Here is a 21,877-nt window from a genome sequence, read left to right as displayed (position 1 = left end):
TAGATATAATCATATAAATTTCCAATCGTAATCCCCAAACTTGGGGGACTCTCTACATTAAACCAGAAGAGAGAGAACAACTAAAGTAAAGCAAGAAATATAGCAAGCTAGAAAGTAAGAGAAGAATTAAGACAGAAGGAGTTTAGGACATCGCACATTATTTCAAGATGTGGTGGTATAATGGAGAAGACAGGAACGCCTCCCAGTGAAACCAGCTCTTGGCTACTGTATCCCTTTCCCATTGGGACCCAGCCACCAGTAATTCCATGCGGTTTGTCAAGCCCACCTCCGCAAACCATTCCTCCAGAGATGGGGGATCCATGGATCTCCAATGTCTGGGGATCACAGTTTTCGCTGCCTGCAGTAAATGTCTAAACAGTGATTTTTTTTATATTTAGATTTGGATATGGGGAACATACAGTTAGGTCCAGAAATATTTGGACAGTGACACAAGTTTTGTTATTTTAGCTGTTTACAAAAACATGTTCAGAAATACAATTATATATATAATATGGGCTGAAAGTGCACACTCCCAGCTGCAATATGAGAGTTTTCACATCCAAATCGGAGAAAGGGTTTAGGAATCATAGCTCTGTAATGCATAGCCTCCTCTTTTTCAAGGGACCAAAAGTAATTGGACAAGGGACTCTAAGGGCTGCAATTAACTCTGAAGGCATCTCCCTCGTTAACCTGTAATCAATGAAGTAGTTAAAAGGTCTGGGGTTGATTACAGGTGTGTGGTTTTGCATTTGGAAGCTGTTGCTGTGACCAGACAACATGCGGTCTAAGGAACTCTCAATTGAGGTGAAGCAGAACATCCTGAGGCTGAAAAAAAAAGAAAAAATCCATCAGAGAGATAGCAGACATGCTTGGAGTAGCAAAATCAACAGTCGGGTACATTCTGAGAAAAAAGGAATTGACTGGTGAGCTTGGGAACTCAAAAAGGCCTGGGCATCCACGGATGACAACAGTGGTGGATGATCGCCGCATACTTTCTTTGGTGAAGAAGAACCCGTTCACAACATCAACTGAAGTCCAGAACACTCTCAGTGAAGTAGGTGTATCTGTCTCTAAGTCAACAGTAAAGAGAAGACTCCATGAAAGTAAATACAAAGGGTTCACATCTAGATGCAAACCATTCATCAATTCCAAAAATAGACAGGCCAGAGTTAAATTTGCTGAAAAACACCTCATGAAGCCAGCTCCGTTCTGGAAAAGTATCCTATGGACAGATGAGACAAAGATCAACCTTTACCAGAATGATGGGAAGAAAAAAGTTTGGAGAAGAAAGGGAACGGCACATGATCCAAGGCACACCACATCCTCTGTAAAACATGGTGGAGGCAACGTGATGGCATGGGCATGCATGGCTTTCAATGGCACTGGGTCACTTGTGTTTATTGATGACATAACAGCAGACAAGAGTAGCCGGATGAATTCTGAAGTGTACCGGGATATACTTTCAGCCCAGATTCAGCCAAATGCCGCAAAGTTGATCGGACGGGGCTTCATAGTACAGATGGACAATGACCCCAAGCATACAGCCAAAGCTACCCAGGAGTTCATGAGTGCAAAAAAGTGGAACATTCTGCAATGGCCAAGTCAATCATCAGATCTTAACCCAATTGAGCATGCATTTCACTTGCTCAAATACAGACTTAAGACGGAAAGACCCACAAACAAGCAAGACCTGAAGGCTGCGGCTGTAAAGGCCTGGCAAAGCATTAAGAAGGAGGAAACCCAGCGTTTGGTGATGTCCATGGGTTCCAGACTTAAGGCAGTGATTGCCTCCAAAGGATTCGCAACAAAATATTGAAAATAAAAATATTTTGTTTGGGTTTGGTTTATTTGTCCAATTACTTTTGACCTCCTAAAATGTGGAGTGTTTGTAAAGAAATGTGTACAATTCCTACAATTTCTATCAGATATTTTTGTTCAAACCTTCAAATTAAAGGTTACAATCTTCACTTGAATTCTGTTGTAGAGGTTTCATTTCAAATCTAATGTGGTGGTATGCAGAGCCCAACTCGCGAAAATTGTGTCACTGTCCAAATATTTCTGGACCTAACTGTATAAAGCAAAATTGCTTCCGGGGACGGAGGGACTGAAATTCCCGTCACTTCCAGCACTATCCTGAGGACTCCGTTCCAAAAAGCGTTCAGGGTTGGGCATGACCACCATATGTGTACCATCGTTCCCGCCTCTGCTCCGCATCGCCAACACGTATCCGGCACCCCTGGAAACCATTTGTTCAATGTTACTGCAACCCTGTACCATCTCGATACTATTTTATAACTCGTTTCTTGTGATTTAGATGCTATGATTGATTAGTGAGAGAGGGAGAAATACTTGTCCCATTGGGTTTTCGTGAAGGTTTTATTTAATTCTAACTCCCATGCTTTACAATAAGAGGGCAGGAAGAGGAGATCTTTTTCTGAGAGCTGCCTGTAGATAACCGAGGTCGTATGTGGGATGATAGGTTTTGTGAGGCACAGCGTTTCAAAGGTAGATAATGGGCGTATCAATGTTTCTTTTTCGGGGATTGATGTAAAAAGTGCTGGAGCTGGGTATATTCATATTCTTGTCGTGGCGTGGGGGGGTTTTCTCCCAGGATCGTGTTAAGAGACAGTAATATCCCATTTGGGGCCACCTGGTGAAAACGCAGAGGGCGGGATTTGGGGTGGCCTAGAAATATTGGGGCGACACAACCTGGTTTGAACTTGGGGTTGCCTGAGATAGGAAACAGGGGACCATTCCTGTCCACCAACCCTTTTTTCATAGAGGGGACGTTCAGAGTCTTCAGCGTATTGGCTGTTGTATAAGATATTTCTAGGTTGTTTGGCAATGAGGGAGAGCGAAGCCAGGGCAGGGTTCACACCGGGATCTGGCATCTATCCGTTGCCATGCGGACCCACATTTTCGTTGAATAATTGTGGATTAGGTCCAATACTCGAGCATGAGCTGCTGCTTGATAGTAACGACGACAATCCGGTAAGCCCGTCCCACCCGCGTCTTTGGGTCGAGTTAATGTTTCCCAACGGAGTCTCGGGTGTTTTGACGCCCATACGAAGTTCCTAAATTGTCGCCGAATTCCATCCCAAAACGATGCTGGAATGTAGGTGGGGATTGTGTGAAGTAAGTACAATAGTCTGGGCAGGATGGTCATCTTTAATATGTTAATGCGACCGAACCATGAGAAACTCGTCCGCTCCCATGTGGCTAAATTAGTGTCCAGTCTGGAGAAAAAAGGCTGAAAGTTCAGAGGGAACAATCTGGAGAGATCCGAGGGTAGTCGAATGCCCAAGTAGGTTATTACATTGTCCGTGGGCCACTTAAAGGGATAGTGTGACCTCAGGACCCGAACCGTCTCGTTGGATAGAGACACATTCAAGGCCTCGGATTTGTCCATATTGATCTTAAAATTGGACCATCTACCGAATCCCTCCAGTAGATCCACCAAGTTAGGTAGGGAGGACTTGGGTTGGTTATATAGATTAAGAGATCGTCGGCAAATGCGGAGCATTTATATTCTTTACCAGCTACTTTGATTCCACGAATCTCAGGGTTGTTACGTATGGCGGCCAAAAGGTGTTCCATGATTAGTATATAAAGAAGGGGGGATAGGGGGCAGCCCTGTCGGGTACCGTTATGGATGGCAAAGGGGGTTGAAATTGAACCATTAATTTTTAAACTGGCTGTTGGAGATTTGTATAGTGAGAGAATCTTAGCGCGAAAAGAGGGACCGAGGCCAATACGAGTAAGAGTTTGTGAGAGGGAAGGCCATGAGATTCTATCGAATGTCTTCTCGGCATCAAGGGATAGAACCATCAGCGGTATTTTATGGGTCTTTGCGTAGTGTATAATATCAATAGTTTTTAGGGTATTGTCCCTTGTCTCTCTTCCCGGGACAAAGCCCACCTGATCTGGATGGATCAGCGAGGGGAGCAGTGAATTTAGCCTATTAGCTATTTGTGAGGTAAATCCGGAGATATGACGATAAATCATGATATTCAAGTTATGTCAGGAAGCCCTCTCCTGGTGTCACCCCCCCTTTCCGTCACACAACTCCTTCAATCAGAAAATTTACCACAGGGATAAACGGTTTGTTTAGCAGATAGGTGTCAAAGGAACTGGTCTGTGTTCCACTTACACCTCCAACAGCCATCTCCTCTGATATGGAGATTAGTGTTCTCTCAGGCCTCTAAAACAAAGAGAGAGAGGAAGAGCCCCTGGGAGCTGTGTCCGCTCATCAAAGAAAGTGGACAGTGACCTGGCAAAACCAAAAGGGAGCTAGTCACCACAGGAGAGCATACTGCTGGCTCCGTAATATCATACCCAGTTATGATATTACCGTGCGTCTCAGCCATACACCCCCTACATCGTTAGAATCGGGACTTCGAGCCGAATCTGTGCATATCCTCGGAGTGTATATGGCACCCTGGGGCGGCGAGATATAGAGAACTGCTAGTAGGAGTCCGGTAAATGAGTCGTGCTTGGACTCAAAATACAGAGGGGACCCGGGCGGATCTGATGGCACCAGAACCGTCCCGATCGGACCTCCCAGTCCGGAGTTGCAGGTAATAGCCCCTTCTGGGATATTACTCTGACTCCATGCAGGGGGAGTGGCAGTGCTTCCCTGTGAGGTCACTAAGGTAGGAGGGGACCTGGATTTGCCCAGGTTGATAACCCTACTTCGGCCATTTTCCAGTGTTCTTTTGCTCGGGGGCCTGGTTGGGAAAGACCTGTGAGGGAGATCCTGGAAACCTGGTCCACGGCACCCCCCTGTGGCCAGACGCACAAGGTAACTGCTGGAACTGTGTATGCCTGTTTGTAAACCATGCTTTATCTGTAACTGTACTCTGACATAACTGTATATTCTGTAGATTCCCTATTGTATATATTGTAGTTTCTAGTGTGCTTTAGGCTGATTAAATTATATAATTAATCTCGGGCTGTTCTGTTATCTCGATCTTGAATCCCACGTCTGTGTGTTCGGCTAATAGTTACCGTGAAGCGGTTGGTGGCAGCGAGTTTGTGCCAAGGATTATTGTGGGGAGGTCAGTGAGATTCGGGGAGATTTTATATATTCCGCCCGCGGAGGTCGGGGGAATATATACCCTACTCTCACCGGGGACCCTTCAATAATCGGCATAAGTAGTATAGCGGCCTCCTTGCTTATTGTCGGGCAATTCCATAATTGGCCTGACTATAAGAGGGGCGCTAGAGAGCGCATCACGTGCTCTGTCTGTCGGTCGGGAGGTATAAAGGAGGGGTGACCCCCACTTGTTACCCCCCGATTGTGACGTACTGGTAGCCAGCGCGGGGGATTTCTGAGTGACCCCCCCCCGGTGGTTCGTGACATATTGGTGGCAGCGGTGGGATCGAGATAATAGTGTGTGTGAGTGTGAGACCCATACTCCCAGACACTAAAGACTGCCTGCAGCAGCTGTGGCTGCTGGGGTCTTCAGACCAGCTCAACACTAGAGTGTCAGAGTGCAGATACTGTAAGGTGTGTGGAGGCATCAGGTGGCAGTTCTGTGTCAGTGACCAAAGTCTGCAAGAATGGCTGAGAGCACCAGGAGCAAAGCCAAAGGAATGGCTCAGGCCAGAGACGATGAGGAGGTTGTCCACGAGCCCTCCAAGAGCCCGACGCCAGAGAACAGCTCTGCAGAGGACATTGCACAACCTGGCAATTATGGACAAGATGAGGAGCAGCTCACCCAAGGGTCCTCAACGAGCCAGATGCCAGCCCTCCGCTCTGCAATGGACAGTGAATCACCAGGCTCCGCAGCGGGCCGCAGATCACCACATGCCATTTCACCGAGCCTGGGAGGCTCGGATAGCCTTCTTCAAATGGCTATGGCCCTACTCCAGGCTGGAGACCGGGAGGGCTACAAGGAACTCATGGCAGAGCGCAGGGCAGAACGTGAAGCTGCGGAGCGCAGGGCAGCGTGTGAGGCTGAGGCTGCGGAGCGGCAGGCAGCGCGTAAAGAGCGAGAGCGCCAGGCAGAGCGTGACTACCAGCTGCAGCTAGCTCAGCTCCGGCCCTCATCAGCCACATGTGACCTTCAAAACACCAAACTTCCAAAGGTCCGTGTTGAGGACTTCCCAGTGCTGGAGAAGGATGGAGACTTGGACTCTTTCTTGACTGCTTTTGAACGGACTTGCCTGCAGCACCATCTGGACAAGGACCAGTGGGCCAAATACCTGACCCCCCGTTTAAGGGGTAAGGCCCTGGAAATCCTTGGGGACTTGCCTACTGAGGCAGATCAGGGCTACGACACCATCAAGCGGGCCCTGATCCAACAGTACAACCTCATCCCGGAGTCCTACCGCAAGAAGTTCCGGACCCTGCAGAAGGGACCAAAGGACTCCTGGGCTGACCACCGGCGGGCACTTGCCCGAGCTGCCGACCACTGGACCCAAGGCCTGCAGCTTACCACCGGACCAGAGATCCTAGACTTGGTCATCACAGAGCAACTCTTGTGGAACTGCCCTGAGGATCTCCGCCAGTTCATCCGAGACCAGAAGCCAAAGGGGTCCACGGCTACAGCTGCCCTGGCCGATGACTACACCAACAATCGGGCTCCTGAGGCCAGGAGAGCAGCCACCAGCAGCACCTGGAGAGGGGGTAAGATGAATTCTGCGACTGCCCCACCTGCCCCTAGACTGCAGGGGGTGACCCCCTCAACTCCCCTCTCCAGGCCCGTGGCAGAACCAAGACGGTGCCATCAGTGCAACCTACCTGGACACTTCAAGGCCATGTGCCCTCAGCGTCCCAAGGCCCCGGCTCCGTCCCCGTCCCAAGGGCCGCCCAAGGTGTATTGTGTGGGTGGGGGTGGTGGTAGGTCCCTGGACAGCTTCCAACCTGTCACCGTCGGCCGGTCTGTGACCATAGGACTGCGAGACAGCGCCTCGGAGGTGACTCTGGTGCGGCCTGAGATGGTGTCCCCCCAAGACTTGATACCTGGAAAAACCCTCGCTGTCTCCGGGATTGGAGGCATTGACCCGGCGCTGCCTGTTGCTGGCATTTATGTGGACTGGGGCGCAGGGCGAGGGGTGAGAGAGGTGGGGGTAACTGATCGGATCCCCGCAAACGTGCTACTTGGGACAGATTTGGGGCAGATAACCTCCCAGTTTGGGCCCCCCCCAAGGGCTGAACCTTCAGCCAGTACTGACGTGCCTCCGGACAATGTTAATGTGTTATCTATGAATGATGTGAGAGAGGGGGGAGTGAACTCTGATATTTCTGCTTGCATAGACACTATAGACACACACTCAGCTGCAGCTGTGACAGCGGAGGGGCTTGGAGGAAGGTGTGACCATGCCTCTACAAGTGATCAGCCAGCGAGCTGGGATCTGTTGCCCTCTGCAGGGATAAGCAGAGAGCAGGGTGCTGCAGGGGGAGGACCAGTGTGTGGGGTGGGGGCTACCACAGCAAATGTGGGGTCCCCAGAGATTTCACAGCGGGGTTCTGTTGCTGCAGGAGGGGAACAGGCTGGTGAGATTGGGGCCGGTCCAGGAGCGGAAGTGCTCCCAGGTAAGATCTCGGTACATGGTTCCCCCACAACCGGGGTGTCAGGAAGCCAGGTAGGTCTGCCTGAACCGGCGACTTGGTCAGGAACGGAGGAGGAGCAGGCACGACCCACGGTCGCAGCGGCTGTGGCCGCTGTCACCCGCAGTGGGAGTGCTGGAAGCCAAGGGGCCTCCCGGAGGTCCGATAGCTCTTCCCCTTCTGACCAAGTGGCAGCCGAGTCAGGTGGAGGCCAGGACACAGGTCCCGGGGTACTGACTGGAGATGTGACAGTCTCGTCGATTCTGGCCACATCTAGTCAGGGGTTTCAGGCAGCGTTAGAAGCTGACGACAGCCTGAAAGCTCTTAAGGAGCAGGCGGCACAGCCTCCCTCGGACTCGGACCCGGAGCGAGTGGTCTGGGACCAAGGACGGCTGTACCGGGTCACGGTCCAGCAGGGTTCACCGGAGGCGTGGCCCAGGGACCGACAGCTGGTGGTACCCTATCCGTTCCGGACGGAGTTGTTGCGGATCGCACATGAGATTCCGATGGCCGGACACCTAGGGATCGCTAAGACCAAGGCCAGGTTAAACCAGCATTTCTACTGGCCAAAAATGGGGGCCGATGTGGCTGCCTACTGCCGTTCGTGTGAAACCTGTCAGAGAGTGGGGAAGGCGGGGCCACTCCCCAAAGCCCCACTGGTATCTCTGCCCATCATCGATGAGCCTTTCAGGAGGGTGGCTGTGGATCTGGTCGGCCCGCTGGCCATCCCCAGTAGCTCCGGGAAACGCTTCATACTGACGGTAGTGGACTATGCCACCCGGTACCCAGAAGCAGTGGCCTTGTCGTCCATTCGGGCTGACAAGGTGGCCACCGCATTGCTGGAGATTTTCTCCCGAGTTGGTTTTCCCCAGGAAATGCTCACTGACCGGGGGACCCAATTCATGTCCCAGCTGATGGAGGCCCTCTGTAAGCAAGTCCAGGTGCGACATCTGGTGGCCAGCCCGTACCATCCACAGACTAATGGCCTGTGCGAGCGGTTCAATGGCACCTTAAAGCAGATGCTTAAGATGTTGGTCGACTCCCACGGGCGTGACTGGGAGCGGTATCTCCCACACCTGTTATTTGCTTACCGGGAGGTTCCACAGGCCTCAACGGGATTCTCACCGTTTGAGCTCCTGTACGGGCGACGTGTGCGGGGCCCCCTGGCTCTGGTGAAAGAGGCTTGGGAAGGGGATTTGGCCACCCCTGGAGTGTCGGTTATCGAGTATGTCATGCGCTTCCGGGACAAAATGCAGGCCTTGACGCAACTGGTACACGACAATATGGCTCAAGCCCAGGCCGATCAGAAGCATTGGTACGACCAGAACGCTTGTGAGAGGACCTACCAAGTGGGTCAAAAGGTGTGGGTACTGGTCCCCGTACCACAGGACAAGCTTCAGGCAGCCTGGGAAGGCCCATACCTCGTGTACCAGCAGCTCAACCCTGTAACGTACCTGGTCACCCTGGACCCTGCTCGTGGAAGGCGGAAGCCCTTCCATGTGAACATGATGAAGGCACATCATGAGCGGGAGGCATGTGCGCTCCCCGTGTGCAACCTGCCCGAGGAGGGAGAAGCGGAAACCCTCTTGGATATGCTAGCCCAGGTTAGGGCAGGCGGATCCATTGAGGATGTGGAGGTTGGCCACCAGCTCTTGGAGGACCAACGGTCCCAGCTGTGGGCCACCCTACACCCCTTCCGGGGGTTGTTTACCAACCAGCCCGGAAGGACTGACTTGGCTGTCCATCACGTGGACACTGGGGATCATCCCCCGATCCGGCGTTCAGCATATCGGGTCTCCCTGGAGGTGCAGCAACACATGCGCCAGGAGATTGACAAGATGCTGAAGCTGGGGGTGATCCAGGCATCCAACAGCGCTTGGGCCTCGCCTGTAGTCCTCGTCCCTAAGAAGGACCGAACCACTCGGTTCTGCGTGGACTACAGGGGGCTCAATGCTGTCACGGTCGCCGATGCGTACCCAATGCCACGCATCGATGACCTGCTCGATCAGTTGGCCGGGGCTCAGTACCTGACCATCATGGATCTGAGCTGGGGATATTGGCAGATCCCCCTGACTCGCAAGGCCAGGGAACGCTCTGCCTTTATTACCCCATTTGGACTGTACGAGTCCACGGTGATGCCATTCGGGATGAGGAATGCCCCTGCCACTTTCCAGCGGATGGTCAACACCCTGCTCAAGGGACTTGAAGGGTACGCGGCCGCGTACCTGGATGACATTGCCGTCTTCAGTCCCACCTGGGAAGATCACCTAGAGCATCTAGCACAGGTGCTCAGGCGGATCCACCAGGCAGGTTTGACCATCAAGCCGGGAAAGTGTCAGCTGGCCATGAGCGAGGTCCAGTACCTCGGTCACCGGGTAGGCGGGAGAACACTGAAGCCCGAGCCTGAGAAAGTGGAAGCCATCGCATCCTGGCCCACCCCCAGGACCAAGAAGCAGGTGATGTCCTTCTTGGGGACCGCTGGGTACTATAGGAGGTTTGTTCCAGGCTATAGTAGCCTGGCAAAGCCCTTGACGGACCTCACCAAGAAGAAGCTGCCCTCTGCAGTCGATTGGACAATGGACTGCGAGACAGCCTTCCGGGCCCTAAAGGACGCCCTGTCCAGCCCGCCCGTGCTACAGGCAGCCGACTTCACGCGGCCGTTTGTAGTACAGACCGACGCCAGTGACTTCGGCCTCGGTGCGGTGCTCAGCCAGGTGGACTCTGCGAGCCAAGAGCACCCAGTCTTGTACCTGAGCAGGAAGCTGTTACCAAGGGAAGTGGCCTACTCCACAATGGAGAAGGAATGCCTAGCCATAGTGTGGGCTCTGCAGCGTCTGCAACCCTATCTATACGGGCGCCACTTCATCATGGAGACGGACCACAATCCCCTCAGCTGGTTACACACTGTCTCCGGGACGAATGGCAGGTTGTTGCGATGGAGCCTGGCGCTCCAGCAATACAACTTCACCATTCGACACAAAAGGGGCCGTGACCATGGTAACGCAGAGAGGTCGCGGACGGGCGCACGGGGGAACACCGGAGTGTGCTGCCCCCTAGCGCCCTCAAAAGGGGGGAGGTGTGAGGTAAATCCGGAGATATGACGATAAATCATGATATTCAAGTTATGTCAGGAAGCCCTCTCCTGGTGTCACCCCCCCTTTCCTTCACACAACTCCTTCAATCAGAAAATTTACCACAGGGATAAACGGTTTGTTTAGCAGATAGGTGTCAAAGGAACTGGTCTGTGTTCCACTTACACCTCCAACAGCCATCTCCTCTGATATGGAGATTAGTGTTCTCTCAGGCCTCTAAAACAAAGAGAGAGAGGAAGAGCCCCTGGGAGCTGTGTCCGCTCATCAAAGAAAGTGGACAGTGACCTGGCAAAACCAAAAGGGAGCTAGTCACCACAGGAGAGCATACTGCTGGCTCCGTAATATCATACCCAGTTATGATATTACCGTGCGTCTCAGCCATACACCCCCTACATCGTTAGAATCGGGACTTCGAGCCGAATCTGTGCATATCCTCGGAGTGTATATGGCACCCTGGGGCGGCGAGATATAGAGAACTGCTAGTAGGAGTCCGGTAAATGAGTCGTGCTTGGACTCAAAATGCAGAGGGGACCCGGGCGGATCTGATGGCACCAGAACCGTCCCGATCGGACCTCCCAGTCCGGAGTTGCAGGTAATAGCCCCTTCTGGGATATTACTCTGACTCCATGCAGGGGGAGTGGCAGTGCTTCCCTGTGAGGTCACTAAGGTAGGAGGGGACCTGGATTTGCCCAGGTTGATAACCCTACTTCGGCCATTTTCCAGCGTTCTTTTGCTCGGGGGCCTGGTTGGGAAAGACCTGTGAGGGAGATCCTGGAAACCTGGTCCACGGCGCCCCCCTGTGGCCAGACGCACAAGGTAACTGCTGGAACTGTGTATGCCTGTTTGTAAACCATGCTTTATCTGTAACTGTACTCTGACATAACTGTATATTCTGTAGATTCCCTATTGTATATATTGTAGTTTCTAGTGTGCTTTAGGCTGATTAAATTATATAATTAATCTCGGGCTGTTCTGTTATCTCGATCTTGAATCCCACGTCTGTGTGTTCGGCTAATAGTTACCGTGAAGCGGTTGGTGGCAGCGAGTTTGTGCCAAGGATTATTGTGGGGAGGTCAGTGAGATTCGGGGAGATTTTATATATTCCGCCCGCGGAGGTCGGGGGAATATATACCCTACTCTCACCGGGGACCCTTCAATAATCGGCATAAGTAGTATAGCGGCCTCCTTGCTTATTGTCGGGCAATTCCATAATTGGCCTGACTATAAGAGGGGCGCTAGAGAGCGCATCACGTGCTCTGTCTGTCGGTCGGGAGGTATAAAGGAGGGGTGACCCCCACTTGTTACCCCCCGATTGTGACGTACTGGTAGCCAGCGCGGGGGATTTCTGAGTGACCCCCCCGGTGGTTCGTGACACTATTAATTTAGCGAAAATTTTTAAATCAATATTTAAAAGGGAAATAGGACGGTAACTTTTACAGATATGCGGATCTTTTCCTGGTTTAGGAATCCCTGTTACAGAAGCAGCCGAGGATTGACCAGGGAATGGGCAAGACTCGGAGATAGAGTTGAATGCGACCATCATCAATGGAGACAATAGGTCTGCAAAGGTTTTGTAGAATTTCCCTGTAAATCCATCCGGTCCCGGGCTTTTATTGCTCGGTAGGTTTTTTATGACATCTAATAATTCTGAGTGGTCAAAAGGGTTTTCTAGGTCCGCTATCGCTTCCGGACTCGGGATGTTGAAAGGGGATGTGATTGAGTGAGAGTTGTTTACCGGCTTGGGGAGGTTGTATAAATTTGAGTAGTATGTGCGAAAAGTGTCTGATATCTCCGCCGTTGTATGGACCATGGTATCAGTAGGTCCCTTGATACAGGGGATAAAGTTTTGGGTGCATTGCGAGCGTAGAGCTCTAGCAAGCATCCTCCCAGGTTTATTGCCGAATTCATAAAAGCGGCTGCGTCCTATTTGGAGGTATCGCCTATATGAATCGTCCAATAATTTTTTAACTTCCTGTCTTGCTTTGAGGAGATTTCTTAGTGTTTCTGTCGAGAGCGCATTTTTATGGACTAATTCCAGTTTGGCAACAGTTTGTAGGGCAGAGCACAAGGCTTGGGCTTTTGCCTTTTTCAGGCGTGAGCCGTGTTTGATAAAGACCCCTCTTAGCACACATTTGAGTGCCTCCCATTTGAGAATAGGGGCAGTCGTGTCAGAGGAGTGGTCTGTGATGAAGTGTTCTATGGTGTCTTGTATGTCTGACCGACATACAGGATCTGTAAGCAGGTTTTCGTTTAAGCGCCAAGGGCGTACCGTATTAGAGTGGGAGGGGAACGCCAGGGAACAGTAGATTGGAGCATGGTCCAACCAGAGTATGTTACCTATTGCCGTGGAGGATATCCATGAGAGGGCTGAGTGTTGGACCAGGATATAATCGATCCTGCTATAGAAATCGTGTGGTGTAGAATAAAAAGTATAGTCCCTGACCGCTGGGTGTTGTAGTCTCCAGGCATCACACAGCTGTAGCCTAAGAAGGGCTTTCTTAATGTATTTAATGGCTCTATACGAATGATGCGATTTTTTTCTTTGAATTATCTAGTACTGGATCTAGTGTGAGATTGAGATCGGCGCATAAAATTACCGTCCCCTGTATCAAGGGGGAGGAGACATCTACTAGGTTTGATATGAAGTTGGCTTGATCCTGATTAGGGGCGTATACATTTAGCAGAGTTAGTGTTTGGCCTTCGATTTTTAGAGTGAGAATAATGTATCTGGTCTCTCTATCTACCGTGCAGCTGACCAGTTGGTGGTGGAGGGATCTGTGGATGGCAATGGCAACTCCCTTAGATTTGTTGAGGGGATTGTTGGCAAAATGCCAAGTGGTATAGTGTTTGTGTTTAATATTAGGTGTATGGTTTTCTTTGAAGTGTGTTTCTTGGAAACATATTATCTGTACCTTTTGTCGATGAAAATGTTGTAGAATTGTGCTCTTTTTTCAGGTGTATTCAGACCTTTGGCGTTGAAGGAGGCAATTCTTACTTCTATCATTCAGGCTGAGCAGTAGAGTGATTCCGATGAGTGTAGGGTTTCCTGCGATGCCGTAAGGGAGGTAAAGGCAGAGAGATTAGGGCGTATAGAAGAACCAAAGACACAGAGTTTCAGAGAACAACAAGAAACAGAGGTATAGCCTCTGAGTAGAAAAACGAAAAAGGTACTAACGTAGAACAGGAGCTTGTGCAACCCTGAAAGGCGGGACAGAGGCTCACACCCTATGTGGGGTGAAGTCTAGTCTGGCAAGTGACAAGGTAGCACAGGAGCCTGCAACACACTGTAATTAGTATAACATTATAACCTGATATAACTGAATATCCACCGGCTAAGTAATATGGCAATTAGTCCTTGGGTAAGAGGAGAATTATGTCTCAGGTCCTGTAAAAGATGACAGTTAAACTTGCACAGAGAGTTATGCATTATATATCGGTCTCCTTGTTACTAAATACTATAAGGTATCCGTTAAGTCCAGGAAAGGAACGAACGACACAACAAGTAATATCAGAATTGCAGGTTTCAGGTTCGTTTCCGTCTTTCTTCCTCCGTTTGCACCTCTTGATCTTTCCTGACCGTTGATCACATGAGGTTTATGAACAGTTCTAAAGTGGTACTATTGTCTCCCATCTAGGTTAGAGCGTTAGGTTGTGATACGACGACCTGCTGTCGGTTCTCTTTTATCTCCTCCCTTTGATCTTTCTCTGGGGGGAGGGCCCGGGGGAGGACAATCCCACGGTTTTGGAGGTCTCCCAGGTAGGCTCATGTCATTCTCCGTAAGGGCCACCCAGTCAGGCAATGTGATAGTAGGTAGGCCCAGTCCGGATAGGAAACCCCGCAGGTCCCCCGGTGTTCGTAGCGTAAAAGTCTGGGGGCCCTTTCGCACCGACAGGGAGAAGGGAAACCCCCATCTGAAGGGAATCTTCTTCTCCTGTAAGAGGGTGAGTAACGGTTTGAGAGCCGCTCTCTGGGCCAATGTATATCGGGATAAGTCCGGCATGATTCGGATAGGTTGGCCTTGATAAGAAAGTGATCGTTTCTGGCGAGCTGCTTGTAGGATTAATTCTTTTAGCTGGAAAAAATGGATCCGGCAGATTATGTCTCTTGGTTGTGGGTTTTTTTGGATCTGGGGGCCTGAGGGCTCTATGGGCCCTGTCTAGCTCAATGAAAGAGCCTGGAGGGCGCCGTAGTAAGCCATTGAAAAGGGAAGTCAGTGTGGCCGGGATATCTGCAGTAGAGATGGATTCTGGCAGGCCCCTAATCCTTAAGTTGTCCTGTTTTCGAGGTCGTCTAGGGTGGATTGGAGGTTTTGTATTTGAGAAGAATGACGGTTAACGGTTTCCGTCAGTGTTTGTAAGGTAATTGTCGTGGAGTCACGAAATTGGGTGAGTGAGTCAACTTTTGTTGAGAGATCCGATAGCTCAGAGCGAAATATGGCAAAATCTTGTTTGCATTGAGAGACAATCTGAGTTGTTAGGTCAGTTATGTCCTGTTTAGTGGGGAGCGATTTTAATAGTATGCGAAGGTCCGCCAGGGTTACCGGTCTGTTTTCCTCTGATGTTGTGAGTATAGGCATCATTGTATTCACAGGGGATCTCTGGTCACCACTGGTGGGAGATGAGGGTTTGCTTATCAGGCCCGCCGAGGTCTCACTATGTTCTGGAAACATTATTGTTATCTGTTTCTCCTGTCGAGGTGGTGTTGGCCTCGTCTCAGTCTCCATCTCACCACTATCCCTGGGGGAGACCGAGGGCCATGAGGATCCCGTTGACCACCGAGCCGGGGATGTAGTGGTGTGTAAAGCAGGGGGGACGATCCACATTTCCTGCAGCGTGGGCTCCTGTGGAGTTATCCCTGGGGCCTCAGCTGCCGTGCTGAGATGGTGTATACGTTTTTTAGGCGCTTCTGTGGATGGGCGCAAGGAACAGGCAGGCAGCGACCCCCCCCTCAGCCGTCCCCCCCTCCTGCACTTCCACCCCACTGTTGCAGGGCTTGGGGGGGCCCTATGTTTTTAGCGGTACTTCCAGCACCCTGCGGCTCCCTGCACACCTGTCTCTCCCCTTGTGATTGTGGAGGGGTGAGATGTGTTGCCCTGTGGGCCTCTGTTATGTGTGTCGGGGGAGCGCTACCATTCCCTCCCTCCCCGCGCCTCACCTCATCCAGCGCCTCTGCATCCTGCTGATTCTCCAGGCTGCCCTTTCTCTGTGCGATGCCCGGCTGCTGCTGTGCCTCGGTCGGCAGTTGGGACTTTCCCCCAGGCTCTCCCCAGTGCGCTCCAGCCTTTACAAGAGCAGACGCCTCCATGTTCGCGGCCGCTCCGTCACGTGGGGGGCCGCCATCCTGAGTTGCTGCCTCCCTTCCTTCCTCTAGCCGCATGGGTGACCGCCGGAGGGCTGCTCTGTCACTGCAGGTCAGCGGTGGCGGGGATGCAGTCTGCTTCAGGGGAGTCTGGTGGTTGGACACGCTGACTGCGGGCTCTTCCATGCGCCTGCCGCGTGGTGAGTCTCCTCCATGCGTCTCCGACGGGGGATCATGGAGCTCTCGGCGGGGGGGATTGGGCCGGGTGAGCAGTGTAACGATGTCCCCCTTGATGGTGGGGGGCTGTGAGGAAGCCCTAGACCTTGTTTTTCGGGTAGATTTACCCATAATGAAGGTGGATGCCGGTGGATTTGCTAGGGTGAAGCAGGAGCTCCAGAAAAAGCAGCCTTACACCTCCATAGTTAGCCACGACCCCCTAATTTTGATACTTTTTGACGCCAAAAAGCCGGAGTCCAGGGAATGATAAAGTTCCCCCTAATCTTGATATTATTTGTGAAAAATGTTTTATAATGTCATAAAGGAGGTTCATGCTTTTGGCAAAACTTTTAATATGTCTCGAGATTTTAACTCCATTCATCTAAAGCGACGCTGTGCAAACATTTTGCAACAATTGACATTTACAAAAGGGTCTGAATTCAGATCAAGCAGCAATCCACAGCAGATTTTGCCCATGTAGACTTTTAAATATTTTAGACATTGTGGGGCACTAGCGGATACAGACAGAAGAGGGCACCTGTGCACGAACAATACATGGGCCCTTTAGAGCCCAAAAACTCAAGAAAATGCACAATTCCACCTGCTTTGGAGGTGGATATGGCCCCCCCAACTGCCTTGGCGGCTGTACATGCTGCACCAGTGATATGTCCGCCCATGTTGTGGAGTCAAGATGACACAGACTTTAGTTATGAGAATTGCAACCAACCTGGTGTTTTTAGCTTAAAGCGTATGGACATCCTTGTAACATTTCACATGAAAAAAATTTTTTTTATACATTTTTAGTGGCTATCTGTACTTAAAGAAGCTCTCCCCCTAACTTTTTTTTTAATACATTGAATATTTGCACACGTGGATGTTATGTAGCATGAGTGTATTAATATAGTCACCTAACGCCGCTGTCTCAATTGTCAGCGCAATCCTGAGTAGCCCGCATGTTCTATGCATGAGCTGAAGTCGATTTTACAATGAAAGTCCATGGAGCCTTGTTCTGGCGCTCCATAGACTTACACTGTAAAAGAGACTTCCGGCTCACACAGAGCGCAGTGTGAACAGCGGTGATATCAATGAGAAGTGGTGAAGAATGCAGCTGGACACCATAGACAGTGGCGGTAGGTGAGTATATTAACACACTTCTACAACATTACAAGCCTGGACACACATTTAATGAATAAAAAAGTTAGTGAGAGGGTTTCTTTAACAAATTGCATCAAATTTCAGCCTGCAGTTTTAATTCCTTCATTCATTTTCAGAACCCCTGATGTGTAGTTTTTCAGGCTGATCCAAGTTTGGATTTTTCTCTTGTAAGAGTTTCTCTCCCTGTAATACATGCTGGATGTGAAATCTGTACTAAAGTGTTTATATAAAAGGATGGGGCCTATTGCAGGATTTATAAAGCGTCCCCTTTCCCAACCATTAACATTATCCACACAGGGAATTGTTTGCACAAGAAACCGTCTTGAAGCACTGATTTTGTGGAGGTTTCAGGAAGAGCCTTTAGCAGAGCCCAGGATGTCAACTCTTTCGGGAGCTCATAAGGTTTTCTCTTCTCCAGAAGCTTCACAGACAACCCAGGAGAGTTGGCATTTATTACTATACATATAGTACATAGCGGTATTAGGAAGTAGGGGTACTGGGGTCGTTGCCCTATGCTCAAAAATCTTAGTGGCAGATTTATTTTTTTTTAAAAACAAACCCAAAAAAGTTTCAATAGTTTCATTACCGTCAATATTCCAGGGCAGTGCTATAGCCTTGCCTTCTGTCAGGGTGCCCTGGAGCATCGGGCGAAGAACCACTTTGAACTATATTGGTATCATCAAGAAGCCAGTACAGTTGGACCCTAAGGCTACTTTCACACATCCGGTTTGAGCCGTGCGGCTCAATCCGGCTGTGCAAGCTATGCAACGGATGCGGTGAAAACACCGCATCCTTTGCATAAGTTTTTCCTTTGCGGCCAGTCCGGTTTTTGCCGCTTGCGGCATGTTACTGAGCATGCGCAGTGGCAAAAACCGCATGCGGCGGCCGGATTCGGTTATTGCCGCATCGCGCCGCATCCGGCCGCCATAGGCATGCATTGAAAAATGCGCCGCATCGGCCGAATGCGGCGCAATGCGTTTTTTTTTGCCGCACGAAAAAACGTGCCAGGCAACGTTCCATCCGGCCGCCGCATCGGCTAAATCTGCCGCATGCGGCAAAAACCGGATGGAACGCAAGGCCATGCGGCACAATGCGGCACTAATTAAAGTCTATGCAGGAAAATCGCAACCGGCAGCAAAAAAAAACGGTTGCGATTTTCCTGCAAAGTGCCGGAGTGTGCCGCATTGCAGAAACCGGAGGTGTGAAAGCAGCCTAAGATAGAGTGGGGAGCTATTGGTCCATCCTATAGACCCACAGAGCACATCTGCAAGGAGTTTGTATGTTCTCCCCATATTTTTGTGGGTTTCTTCTGGGTTCTCCGCTTTCCTCCCACACTCCAAAGACATAATGATAGGGAATTTAGATTGTGAGCCCCAATGGGGACAGTGATGATGATATATGTAAAGTGCTTCAAACTTTGTTGTTGCTATATAAAAATAAGGATTATTATTATGGAGAGCGTGGCCTGCGGTGAATACATTTAAAAGCAGCTCCCAAAAAAATATATAAGTGGCAAAAAAATGGGGATCAAAGTAGGCACACAGGGGTATTAGTCACAGGGTTGAATGAATTTGGATCACAGATCTCAATCTTTGATATAAAAGCTGGAGTGGGCAAATTGCCACTTTTTACAACTCATTATTAAGAGGGTTACCGGTAAATAGGTTTGGGCCACAAATATCACCTTGCAGTCAGTTATACAGACACGGATACAACAAATGAGTTTCAGGTCATTCCAGGCTGGCCCAAAATAGCTTCTGGGCATAAAAACTGGCATCAAATTAGGAAACCAAACACTTTTTACTGATTTAAATAAGCAATTGGTGTTTTTGAAGGGTTAAATTATTTTTGGGACACATCTCACATGGCCAATACACAGACAGCAATGCTCCACATCACATGCAGTACTGGCTGGTCACAGAGTGTTCTGGGCATAAAAGCTCGAATCAAAGTGGGAAATTGGTTACGTTTTACTGATTTCAGGAAGTAACTGGTGAATTAAATGGTTTGGGCTAGAAATACCACACTGCCAACACACAGATATGTGTATATACACATATGTGCCCCGTATCTGATTAGGGCCACTCCAGGCTGAACCAAATGTGTCCTGGCCATAAAAACTGGCATCATTGTGGGCAGTCAACCTTTTGTTGTTTTTTTTCTTTTTAATGATTTGAAAAAGTAACTTAGGTATTCAAGGGGGTAAATTACTTTCAACGACAAATACCATGCTGCCAACACACAGGTACGAGGGGCTGCTGATAAGCAGGGCTGTGGAGTCGGAGTCGGAGTCGTGGAGTCGGAGTCGGAGTCGGAGCTCATTTTGGTGGAGTCGGAGTCGGAGTCGGAGTCGGTATAAAATGCACCGACTCCGACTCCTAAAATATATAATAAATTGGGGACAGGAGTGCAATGCAGAATGTGCTGAATATTTTACTAAATAATAACATTTAGTATAATGCTTATATTTAAGTGAAAAATTTATTGTAGTACAATGTGAACATCAGACATTTAATTGTTTTTATGATACAATAATCAAGATATTTGGATAGAACATAAAATATTTATTGGAATACAACTTTAGAACATAAAAAACTAATAAATTGTAAATATGTAAAATATATATATATATATATATATATATATATATATATATATATATATATATACAGTGTATATACACACACAAGATATATATGTAATCTACTGTATATTACATAGTGTATTACATATTTACAATTTATTACAGTTTTTTGTGTTCTAAAGTTGTATTCCAATAAATATATTTTATGTTCTATCCAAATATCTTGATTATTGTATCATAAAAATTATTAAATGTCTGATGTTCACATACACATATTCATGTACTACAATAAATTTTTCACCTAACTATAAGCAATATATGTAGGAGCCGGAGTCGGAGCCGGAGTCGGAGTCGGAGCCGGAGTCGGAGTCGGTGCAAGAGAATTTGAGGAGTCGGAGTCGGAGTCGAAGGTTTGGCTTACCGACTCCACAGCCCTGCTGATAAGTCTTCCTGATTTTTTTTGTTTCTATGGTAATGAATGTTACATCACATGAAAACCTTGTGTGTCTAACATATGTTTTCAAAATTTTGTATTTATTGCTTATGGCAACAGTGTTCTACGCACACGGGAAAATAGAATGCCAGAGTCTAATGCGATAATCACAGCAACTGAGAGCAGAGGAGGGATAAAATTCTTGTTTCTGCAAGGAAAGTCCACAATGGATATTCATGGTGATATGTCGCAGACATTGGGGGGATCAATGCCCTTCATATTCCACAGTTAAGAACTGGGTTGCCAAATTTTATACAGCCACTTCAGCACCAATGATGAGGAACGTCCTGGACGACCGAGAGTGGTTGTTGTTCCGGAGATCGTCGATGCGGTGCACAACCTCATACTGGAGAATCCACGCATTTCAGCTAAAGCAATAGCAGACATCATGGGGATTTCCCGGGAACGTGTTTGTGTCATTATCCATGAACATTTGGACATGAGGAAGCTTCTGCAAAGTGGGTCTCCAAATGTTTGACAACAGATCAGAGAAGCATGCAAGTGAAAAATTCCCGGTCCATTTGTCAGCGTTTCCGGACTGATACGAACTTCCTGGATCGACTGGTCACTATGGATGAGACCTGGATTTATTTGTATCACCCCGAAAACAAGGAGCAGTCAAAAGAATAGAGGCACAGTGGTTCTCCTCGTCCAAAGAGGTTCAGGGTGCAAAAATCAGCCACTAAGGTGATGGCGTCTGTGCTCTGGGATAAGGAGGGCGTGCTGCTAGTGGACTAGTGGACTTGGAATACCGATGTAAGAAGTGTGCTGACATCAGTGGAGAGTGTGGGGAATAAATGTAGTTTCATCATCCTAGCTCATTTCTTATCAGCAGCCCCTCGTAACATTTTGATGTGGGTTTCGCTATTGCAAGTCTAAAATAATTTGAAGGTGGAAAATCAGTAATAAGAGATTGCGCGCCCACTATAATGCCAGCTTTTATGACCAGAACACATTGGGCCGGCCTGCATCCACTCAGTTTGATGTGGGTTTTCCTCTTCTCTTACCAGTGTGAAATTAGTGGGCTAAAGCCATTTAACCCTTTAAATAACACATTTGGATGCTCACTTAGATTCCCATTTGTGTGCCAGATGTAGATTTTTGCAGTTACTTTAAAGTATCTTCACCTGAGCACTCTTCAGTTGGGGGCAGCAGACAAAAGGGGCTGCAGTCTGGAGGGGGCATCTGTGGAAGTGTAATGATGAGCCAGGGGAGCCTCCGGCCTTGTAGTCGTGGCCTTTGTTGCGTCAAGGCTTACCCCTGACTCCATCACTACCTGAAGGTCGGGGACTGGCTTGGTGGGGCAGAGTGTGATGGTGCATTCGCCGGACGATGTACAAACGATCTTCAGACAAAGGGTGCTGGTAACAAACGACATCCTTTATTTGTACAACACGATCCGGCAGTAAAATCAGGCACTTTCGGTGGAGCTGGGGGCAGCCTGCCCTAACGCACCCTCTGGTGGGGATATGCCCGGGGTACT

Source organism: Anomaloglossus baeobatrachus, chromosome 8 (genome assembly GCF_048569485.1).
Source record: "Anomaloglossus baeobatrachus isolate aAnoBae1 chromosome 8, aAnoBae1.hap1, whole genome shotgun sequence".
Lineage (NCBI taxonomy): Eukaryota > Metazoa > Chordata > Amphibia > Anura > Aromobatidae > Anomaloglossus > Anomaloglossus baeobatrachus.
The sequence above is the reverse complement of the archived record's forward strand: the minus strand, read 5'-3'. Positions refer to the sequence as shown.